This window comes from Triticum aestivum, chromosome 2B, assembly GCF_018294505.1.
Source record: "Triticum aestivum cultivar Chinese Spring chromosome 2B, IWGSC CS RefSeq v2.1, whole genome shotgun sequence".
Classification (NCBI taxonomy): domain Eukaryota; kingdom Viridiplantae; phylum Streptophyta; class Magnoliopsida; order Poales; family Poaceae; genus Triticum; species Triticum aestivum.
In genome coordinates this window covers 750,950,101-750,962,082 of record NC_057798.1, presented here as the reverse complement: position 1 = coordinate 750,962,082, position 11,982 = coordinate 750,950,101, and positions in this window count along the sequence as shown.

Sequence of the window (11,982 nt, the reverse complement as noted above, 5' to 3'; positions counted from 1 at the left end):
TTATCTTTTTTCAGTTTGCAAATATTTTTTGAGATCATAAACATTTTTTGAATACGTAAATATTATTGAAATCATAAATGTATTTTGCAATCATGAAAGTTTTTCAAATTCATTAAAAAATTACATTCATGACATTTTTTGAAATTATGAATATTTTCTGAAATTCTAAAAAAACGTAATTTTTTTTTGTAATCTTTTGAATATTTATTTTGAATCAACGAACATTTTTTAAATTTATGAACATTTTTTATGTCACGAACAATATTTGTTTTGAAATTTGTGCTATTTGTGTGTTTTTGTGCAGAAAAGTTAGGTTTGGATAGGAACTATTTAAGGAGGGGGTTCTTCCAACCCCCACCTACTACTTAGCTTACATTAATGTTGAAGCTTTTTTTGTCTGATCTTCTTCTCTAGCCAACTAAACTTATTGATTTGTTAGGGATTGAGGGACGAGACCTAGATCTACACTTTCACCAAAGGATATTTGATTCCTCAGACATTCTATTGTCAATCTTGTTACCCTTGGGTGTCTAAGCACCCTACACGGAAGAGGTTACCTTGGAGCCACATTCTATTATGGTGAAACTCCGTGATGGTGTTGGAAGCCTCCAATTAAATTGTGGAGATAGTCCAACCTTGTTTCTAAAGGTTTCGTTTGTCGCCTTCAAGGGCACCGCTAGTGGATTCATGACACCTTGCATTATGTGAGGGCGTGAGAAGAATAGGATGAGTCATTGTGGCGCTTGGGGTGCATCGTGCCTCCACACCCCTCCAACAGAGACTTACCTCCCCCAAAGGAGGGAATTTCGGCAACACATCCTCGCCTCCGCTTGCGGTTACTTCTATCATTTTCTTTAGTTGTATAATCTTGTTCCATTGTGGTTACTACTTAGGTTACACTTGTTATTGTTGAGCTTGTCATATAGGCTGTCCACCTAATTGCATTTCTAGACAACCTATTTTGTTGGTGAACCTAAATTTACAAAAGAAGTTAAAAATAGTTAGTCACATATTCATCCTCTCTAATCGATCATATTGATCCTTTCACCCCCCCACCCCCTCCCAGTCCCTCACGCAGTCACAATATCGACATGGACAGTGGTAGCATTTGTTGTCGCCGATTACACTCGTCGACACCCACAGATGTAGCAGTGGTCGTTGCCGTCGTGCATTGATGGTAGCAAGGCCACATGCTAGTTGTAGCACCTTCGTGCGTTGGTCCCAGCTTCGCACACATGCGGTTGCAGCACCCTCGACCCCTCATGTCCCGTTGGTCGCCCGCACCTCGCAGCTCGTAGAGTCCACATGTGATACCCGTTCATATTTGCTTAAAAGGAGAAAGATATCCCATTCGGTTTGGGTAGCTAGAGTCCACATGATAGTATTTTCCTGGAAATGAACACCAAGTTAGTGTCGCACATAAGAATATAATGAATAATGGCATTTGTTATTATGTTGTACCTTTTGGGAGGCACATGAAAGATAAGTGTGCTAATGTGTGATTCAAGACCGTTGTGTCATGTGCAGTGCCCGACCAACCCGCAACCACAAAAATAAACCTCATGTCAAAGTCACATGTCGCAAGCACATTCTCAGGTGTGATGCCATGCGACATCTATGGTTAACCGCAACATCTGGAGGCACTATAACTGGCACATGTGATCCATCTATGACACCAATATCATCTTTAAAATGAGGCAAAAATGTTCTTCTATAGTCTTTCATGCTCATAGCTAAAAGTATGATCTCTCATAGTTCTTTACTAGTTGACTCCAAACCATATGTAGCAACAAGCAAATCATGAAGTGCCATGAAAACATTAGTGTTCATGTGAACCATGTTATAAAACAATTTGGGCCAACCATAACACTCCATATCCCATTTAGTCCATTTTGTCGAGTATCTCTGTATGTTTTTCTCAAGTAGCACTCAACATAGAGGTTACCTATGTTCCCCGTGATAGCAGCATGCTTCACAAGTTAAGTTAGAAATCTCATTCTCTGTTGCCCCCTTTTGGCCACTTCTTTCATCCTTGCATCCATCTACACAAGAATTAAAACATAAGCAAATATTTGTCACAATGTAATCAAGTTTCAAGATGTGATTCATGGTCAACAACATAGAGAAATATTTGTCACAACATAAATACGGCTTAACAACATAAGGAAATATTGATCACAACGTAATCAAGTTTCACTAATAGAAAACGAGCCTTTAGTACCGGTTCGTAAGGCCCTAGAACCGGCACTAAAGGGTGGAGACTAAAGGCCCCCTCCCCTTTAGTCCCGGTTCAACACGAACCGGGGCCAAAGGCCCACCACGTGGCACAAGCCCGCACTGTGGTCTGGGGGACCTTTAGTCCCGGTTGGTAGATCCAACCGGGACTAAAGATTTTTTTTAATTTTTTGGAAAAATTTGATTATGATTTTTTTCTTTTGGTTTTCAATTTTCTGAATTATTTGATGATTTAGTCTCTAATCACCCCTCATAACTGCTCAAGTGTGGATCACTCATTTCAAATCGTGTAACTTCACGGTCGGTCACCCATCCTCTCACTACTCCATCCTGAGCACGCTTAACTTCCGAGTTATATTCCCCCTAGTTTCCAAGTCTGCACTTGTTGTTTTGTTGACAATAGTAAGCTGTCAATCCTATTAACCCTCAGGAGTTTACCTTGACCATGAAGTCACACGTTTCACCGTTTGAGTTTGAAACTATTATTTAAAAAACAATAATTATTTAGTAACACTAATATTTCTTGAATAAGTAGTTTGACTATAGTTTGACCATAGTTTGAGCATATTTTGACCAGATTTGACCAAAATTCAAAAAAACTAAAATAAATATTTAGTAACACTAATATTCTTGAATAGTTATTTAGTAACACTAATATTTTTTGAATAAGTAGGTTGACCACATTTAACCAAAATTTATAAAAAATGAAATTTGAGCATATCTTTTTTTCCTTTTAGGATTTGAGGATTCTAAAGATTTGCAAAACGGCCTATGGCGGTCAAAATCGGATGCGGGTTTTCGTGCTGAACATTTTCATATATATTACATTTTTTTCTCGACATCGTGTGCAAAAGATATAGTCGTTTTACTTTTTCATCACACTTTTTTGCAAAACATGTCGAAACTTATGTTTTTAAATTTACGTAACTACTAGATGTAGTAACATAACTACATCTCGAAGGATTTTAATTTTTAAATTTTTTATCATATTCTTTTGGGGTTTTTTTTTCAAAACTGAAAAGGTGATAGGGGGGTAGAGTTTGAAAATTGCTCTTTAGTCCCGGTTTGTGTCTCCAACTGGGACTAAAGGTTAGACCCCTTTAGTCCCGGTTTGTGACACAAACCGGGACTATATGTTAGCCCTTTAGTCCTGGTTTGTGACACAAACCGGGACTATATGTTAGCCCTTTAGTCCCGGTTTGTGACACAAACCGGGACTAAAGGGGCTCGTGGGGCCCCGATCTGACGCCAGCCTGCCACCATCCCTTTAATATCGGTTCGTGGCACGAACTGGTACTGAAGGTTCAACATGAACCGGGACTAATGCATAGCCATTCGAATCGGGACTAATGGTACCATTAGTACCGGGCCAAAATTGAACCGAGACTAATGTGTCTCACCTAAGGTCGTTTTTCTACTAGTGTTTCAACATGTGAAACAAATATACTCCAGTTCACAACACAAGCAAATATGATCCCCAACATAAGCAAAATATGGTTGGATAGAGAGTGGTCGATACATGAGATGGAGGAAGTACAAGTTATGTGATATCGACATCAATAAACACACTAAGATGAGAATAAATTTATGAAGTCTTTATTTTGTGCAACACTAACTGACCTCCGTTAGACCGTCATAAAAACACAGAAATAACTTAACATGAAAGCCAAATGTTGATGACCTGTATCTACTAAACGAGAGACTTTGGCGAGTCCCATTTGTCCAAGCAAAGACCTTGCCGAACCAAATCCGGATGGTCCGGTACACCGGTGAAAGTTGTAATTGTTGCTTATTTTCCCTCATTTAACTAGCAATCTCATTCGGTCGTAATTTGATGTAGCAAAGATGATGCGTGCAAGGAAATAATTTAGAACATGGTTAAAAAAACACTAGGGACGTGTTTGGTTGCCATCTCTCAACTAGGCTGCACTTCATGACATGGTGAGTTGGGGCTATGCTTTAGAGACGGCTGCATTCACTTTAAACAGGGCACCATCAAAATCCGTTGAGACGATGCCTTATGAACTATGGTTTGGCAAGAAACAAAAGTTGTCGTTTCTCAAAGTTTGGGGTTGTGATGCTTATGTGAAAAAGCTTCAACCTGATAAGCTTGAACCCAAATCGGAGAAGTGCGTCTTCATAGGATACTCAAAGGAAACTATTGGGTACACCTTCTATCACAGAATCGAAGGCAAGATATTCGTTGCTAAGAATGGATCCTTTCTAGAGAAGGAGTTTCTCTCGAAAGAAGTGAGTGGGAGGAATAAAAACTTGATGAGGTAGTTGTACCTTCTCCCGAATTGGAAAGTAGTTCATCACAGAAATTAGTTCTAGTGATTCCTACACCAATTAGTGAGGAAGCTAATGATGATGATCATGAAACTTCAGATCAAGTTACTACCGAACCTCGTAGGTCTTCCAAAGTATGGTCTGCACCAGAGTGGTACGGTAATCTATTCTGGAAGTCATGTTACTAGACCATGATGAACCTACGAACTATGAGGAAGTAATGATGAGCCCAGATTCCGCGAAAATGGCTTGAGGCCATGAAATCTGAGATGGGATCCGTGTATGAGAACAAAGTGTGGACTTTTGTGGATTTGCCCAAAGATCGGCAAGCCATAGAAAATAAATGGATATTCAAGAAGAAGACTGACGTTGACGGTAATGTTACTGTCTACAAAGCTTGACTTGTTGCGAAAGGTTTTCGACAAGCTCAAGGAGTTGACTACGATGAGACTTTCTCACTCGTAGCGATGCTTAAATTTGTCCGAATCATGTTAGCAATTGCCGCATTTTATAATTATGAATTTTGGCAGATGGATGTCAAAACTCCAATCCTGAATGGTTTTCTCGAAGAAGAGTTGTATATGATGCAACCAGAAGGTTTTATCGATCCAAAGGGTGCAAACAAAGTATGCAAGCTCCAGCAATCCATTTATGGACTGGTGCAAGCCTTTCGGAGTTGGAATAAGCGCTTTGATAGTGTGATCAAAGCATATGGTTTTATACAGACTTTTGGAGAAGCATGTATTTACAAGAAAGTGAGTGGGAGCTCTTTAGCATGTCTAATATTATAAGTGGATGACATATTGTTGATTGAAAATGATATAGAATTTCTGGATAGCATAAAAGGATACTTGAATAAGAGTTTTTCAATGAAAGACCTTGGTGAAGCTACTTACATATTGGGGATCAAGATCTATAGAGATAGATCAAGACGCTTAATTGGACTTTCACAAAGCACATACCTTGATAAAGTTTTGAAGAAGTTCAAAATGGACCAGTCAAAGAAAGGGTTCTTGCCTGTATTACAAGGTGTGAAGTTGAGTCAGACTCAATGCCCGACCACTGCAGAAGATAGAGAGAAAATGAAAGTCATTCCCTATGCCTCTACCATAGGTTCTATCATGTATGCAATGTTGTGTACCAGACCTGATGTGTTCCTTGCTATAAGTATAGCAGGGGGGTGCCAAAGTAATCCAGGAGTGGAGCACTGGAGAGCGGTCAAGAACATCCTAAAATACCTGAAAAGGACTAAGGATATGTTTCTCATTTATGGGGGTGACAAAGAGCTCGTCGTAAATGGTTATGTCGATGCAAGCTTTGACACTGATCCGGATGACTCTAAGTCGCAATCCGGATACATATTTTTATTGAATGGTGGAGTTGTCAGTTGGTGCAGTTCCAAACAAAGCATCGTGGCGGGATCTACGTGTGAAGCGGAGTACATAGCTGCTTCAGAAGCAGCAAATGAAGGAGTCTGGATGAAGGAGTTCATATCCGATCTAGGTGTAATACCTAGTGCATCGGGTCCAATGAAAATCTTTTGTGACAATACTGGTGCAATTGCCTTGGCAAAGGAATCCAGATTTCACAAGAGAACCAAGCACACCAAGAGACGCTTCAATTCCATCTGTCATCAAGTGTTGAAGGGAGACATAGAGATTTGCAAAATACATACGGATCTGAATGTTGCAGACCCGTTGACTAAGTATCTTCCACGAGCAAAACATGATCAACACCAAGACTCCATGGGTGTTAGAATCATTACTTTGTAATCTAGATTATTGACTCTACTGCAAGTGGGAGACTGAAGGAAATATGCCCTAGAGGCAATAATAAAGTTGTTATTTATATTTCCTTATATCGTGATAAATGTTTATTATTCATGCTAGAATTGTATTAACCGGAAACTTAGTACATGTGTGAATACATAAACAGAACATAATGTCCCTAGTATGCCTCTACTTGACTAACTCGTTAATCAAAGATGATTATGTTTCCTGACCATAGACATGTGTTGTCATTTGATGAACGAGATCACATCATTAGGAGAATGATGTGATGGACAAGATCCATCTGTTAGCTTAGCATTATGATCGTTACAGTTTCATTGCTACTGCTTTCTTCATGACTTATACATGTTCCTCATACTATGAGATTATGCAACTCCCGTATACTGGAGGAACAACTTGTGTGCTATCAAATGTCACAACGTAACTGGGTGATTATAAAGATGCTCTACAGGTGTCTCTGAAGGTGTTTGTTGGGTTGGCATAAATCGAGATTAGGATTTGTCACTCCGTGTTTTAGAGAGGTATCTCTGGGCCCTCTCGGTGATGCTCATCGCTATAAGCCTTGCAAGCAACATGTGCTACCTCTTGAGCACTGCGTTGGTTTTCCCTTGAAAAGGAAAGGGTGATGCAGCAAAGTAGCGTAAGTATTTCCCTCAGTTTTTGAGAACCAAGGTATCAATCCAGTAGGAGGCTCCTCACAAGTCCCTCGTACCTACACAAACAAACAAGAACCTCACAACCAATGCGATAAAGGGGTTGTCAATCCCTTCACGGTAACTTGCAAAAGTGAGATCTAATAGAGATAATAAGATAAGATAAATATTTTTGGTATTTTTATGATATAGATTGGAAAGTAAAGATGCAAATAAAAGTAGATCGGAAACTTATATGATAAAAGATAGACCCAGGGGCCATAGGTTTCACTAGTGGCTTCTCTCAAGATAACATAAGTACTACGGTGGGTGAACAAATTACTGTCGAGCAATTGATAGAAAAGTGCATAGTTATGAGAATATCTAGGCATGATCATGTATATAGGCATCACGTCCGCGACAAGTAGACCGAAACGATTCCGCATCTACTACTATTACTCCACACATCGACTGACTCCTGCCTACATCTAGAGTATTAAGTTCATAAGAACAGAGTAACGCATTAAGAAAGATGACATGATGTAGAGGGATAAACTCAAGCAATATGATATAAACCCCATCTTTTTATCCTCGATGGCAACAATACAATACGTGCCTTGCTTCCCCTGCTGTCACTGGGACAGGACACCGCAAGATTGAACCCAAAGCTAAGCACTTCTCCCATTGCAAGAAAGATCAATCTAGTAGGCCAAACCAAACTGATAATTCGATGAGACTTGCAAACAAAACCACTCATACATAAAAGAATTCAGAGGAGATTCAAATATTTCTCATAGATAAACTTGATCATAAACCCACAATTCATCGGATCTCGACAAACACACCGCAAAAAGAGTTACATCGAATAGATCTCCAAGAAGATCGAGGAGAACTTTGTATTGAGATTCAAAGAGAGAGAAGAAGCCATCTAGCTAATAACTATGGACCCGAAGGTCTGTGGTAAACTACTCACAACTCATCAGAGAGGCTATGGTGTTGATGTAGAGGCCCTCTGTGGTCAATTCCCCCTCCGGCAGAGCACCGGCAAAGGCTCCAAGATGGGATCTCGCGGATACAGAAGGTTGCGGTGATGGAAATAGTTTTCCGTGATGCTCCTGGATGTTTTCAGGGTATGGAGGTATATATAGGCGAAGGAGGTACGTCAGGGGAGCCACGAGGGGCCCACGAGGGTGGGGTGGGCGCCCACCCCCTAGGCGCGCCCTCCTGCCTCGTGGCCGCCTCGGCTACTTCTTGACGCCCACTCCAAGTCTCCTAGATTGCGTTTGTTCCAAAAAGATCGCTCCCGAAGGTTTCATTCTGTTTGGACTCCGTTTGATATTCCTTTTCCGCGAAACACTGAAATAGGCAAAAAAAACAGCAATTCGGGCTGGGCCTCCGGTTAGTAGGTTAGTCCCAAAAATGATATAAAAATGTAAAGTAAAGCCCATAAACATCCAAAACGGGTAATATAATAGCATGGAACAATCAAAAATTATAGATACGTTGGAGACGTATCAAGCATCCCCATGCTTAATTCCTGCTCGTCCTCGAGTAGGTAAATGATAAAAACAGAATTTTTGATGTGGAATGCTACCTAGCATATTTCTCAATGTAATTTTGTTTATTGTGGCATGAATGTTCAGATCCAAATGATTCAAAATAAAAGTTCATATTGACATAAGAAATAGTAATACTTCAAGCATACTAACAAAGCAATCATGTCTTCTCAAAATAACATGGGTAAAGAAAGTTCATCCCTACAAAATCATATAGTTAGGCTATGTTTCATTTTCATCACACAAAATACTCCCATCATGCACAACCCCAGTTTCAGCCAAGCAATTGGTTCATACTTTTTAACACGCTTCAGCCTTTTTCAACTCTCACGCAATACATGAGGATGAGCCATGGATATAGCACTATGGGTGGAATAGAATATGATAATGGAGGTTGTGTGGAGAAGACAAAAAGGAGAAAGTCTCACATTTACGAGGCTAATCAACGGGCTATGGAGATGCCCTTCAATTGATGTCAACATGAGGAGTACGGATTGCCATGCAACGGAGGCACTAGAGCTATAAATGTATGAAAGCTTAAGAAAAGAAACTAAGTGAGTGTGCATCCAACTTGCTTGCTCACGAAGACCTAGGGCATTTTGAGGAAGCCCATCGTTGGAATATACAAGCCAAGTTCTATAATGAAAAATTCCCACTAGTATATGAAAGTGACAACATAAGAGACTCTAACATGAAGAACATGGTGCTACTTTGAAGCACAAGTGTGGAAAAGGATAGTATCATTGTCCCCCTTTTTTTAATTACTTTTTGGGGGGCCTTTCTTTTTTTGGCCTTTTTTGGGGCCTTTCTTTTTTTTTATAAGGGACAATGCTCTAATAATGATGATCATCACACTTCTATTTATTTACAACTCAAGAATTACAACTCGATACTAGAACAAGATATGACTCTATATGAATGCCTCCGGCGGTGTACCGGGATGGGCAATGAATCAAGAGTGACATGTATGAAAAATTATGCATGGTGGCTTTTCCACAAATACGATGTCAACTACATGATCATGCAAGGCAATATGACAATGATGATGCGTGTCATGATAAATGGAACGGTGGAAAGTTGCATGGCAATATATCTCGGAATGGCTATGAAAATGCCAGAATAGGTAGGTATGGTGGCTGTTTTGAGGAAGATATAAGGAGGTTTATGTGTGATAGAGTATATCGTATCACGGGGTTTGGATGCATCGGCGAAGTTTGCACCAACTCTCAAGGTGAGAAAGGGTAATGCACGGTACCGAAGAGGCTAGCAATGATGGAAATGTATGAGTGTGTATAATCCATGGACTCACATTAGTCATAAAGAACTCATATACTTATTGAAAAAGTTTTATTAGCCCTTGAAGCAAAGTACTACTACGCATGCTCCTAGGGGGGAGGTTGGTAGGAGTTAACCATCGCGCGCCCCCGACCTCCACACATATGGAAGGCAATCAAAAGAGCATCCCATGCAACAAATTTGTTACACAACTTTTACCATACGTGCATGCAATGGGACTTGCCAACTTCAACACAAGTATTCCTCAATTTCATAATTACCCAACTAGCATGACTCTAATATTACCACCTTTATATCTCTAAATAATTATCAAGAATCAAATTGATCATAGCATCCAATTCACTTCCTATGATAGTTTTCATTATACCCAACTTGGATGCCCATCATTCTAGGACCAATTTTATAACCATATCAAATACCATGCTGTTCTAAAATACTCTCAAAATAATATAAGTGAATCATGAGAGATCAATAATTTCTAAAAAATAAAACCACCGCCGTGCTCTAAAAAGTATAAGTGAAGCACTAGAGCAAAAACTATCTAGCTCAAAAGATATAAGTGAAGCACATAGAGTATTCTAATAAATTCCAAATCATGTGTGTCTCTACCAAAAGGTGTGTATACCAAGGATGATTGTGGTAAACTAAAAAGCAAAGACTCATATCATACAAGACGCTCCAAGAAAAACACATATCATGTGATGAATAAAAGAATAGCTCCAAGTAAAGTTACCGATAGACGAAGACAAAGGCATCCCCAAGCTTAGGCTTTTGATTGTACTTGGATTATCTTGGGGTGCCACGAGCAGCCCCAAGCTTAGGCGCTTGCCACTCCTTATTTCATAGTCCATCAAATCTTTACCCAAAACTTGAAAACTTCACAACACAAAACTCAACAGGAAACCTCATGAGCTCCGTTAGTGCAAGAAAGAAAAACCACCACTTAAGGTACTGTAATGAATTATTTATTTATTTTAATTGGTGTTAAACCTACTGTATTCCAACTTCTCTATGGTTCATACCCCCCGATACTAGCCTTAGATTCATCAAAATAAGCAAACAACACACGAAAAAAAGAATCTGTCAAAAACAGAACATCCTGTAGCAATCTGTAACTTTCGAATACTTCTGGAACTCTAAAAATCCTACCAAAATAGGAAGTCCTAGGAAATTTGTCTGTTGATCTACTGCAAAAGGAATCAACTCAAAAGCACGTTTCTGTTATTTATTAAATTATTCTCGTGCGCGCAAAAGTTTTTGTTTTTCAGCAGAATCAAATTAACTATCACCCAAGATGCTCCTATAGGTTCTACTTGGCACAAACACTAATTAAAACATAAAACCACATCTAAACAGAAGCTAGATGATTTATTTATTACTAAACATAAGCAAAAATCAAGGAACAAAAATAAAATTGGTTGCCTCCCAACAAGCGCTATTGTTTAACGCCCCTAGCTAGGCATAAAAGCGAGAATAGATCTAAGTATTGCCATCTTTGGTATTCAATTCATCAATAGAGCACTTACAACCCTTAGGAGTTTCTTTCTTTTTAGCAACGATTAAACTCCTAGGCAAGAAATCAAGAAATTCATTTGTAGCAAAAGGTTCCTTAATGATAGCGAGAAAATTGGGATGAACACTTATTGATTTGAGATCCTCATTTTCCTTACTAGAAGATTCACCCTTATTTTTAGGAACATGCATAAATTTGGCAATTTTGGTAGGAGGAGTTGGAGTATTTTTCATGGATGAAAAGGCAGACCCTAAGTTGGTAATAATATCCTCAAGTTTACCGATTCTTGTAGAATCTAGATCTATTCTTTCGTTAACTATAGGTTCTTTCTCTTTAAAAACTTTCAGAGTAATTCCAACCTTAGATCCATATTGGGTAATTTGGTTGTGGATCTTTTTATCTAAATTTTCAATCAACTCAACAGTGGCAACTTTATTTTCAATAATTTCAAGCCTTTGCATCACATGTTCTAAACTTAACATAGTTCCATTAACCAAGAGAGGTGGTGGACCAAACAAATCTAACATAGCATTATAAGCATCAAAGGTATGGCTACCCAAAAAATTCCCTCCGGTAATGTTATCAAGAATGCATCTATTCCAAGGAGTAATGCCTACATAGAAATTGCAAAGAAGAATGGAAGTAGAAAGCTTCCTTGTTGGGGATATAAC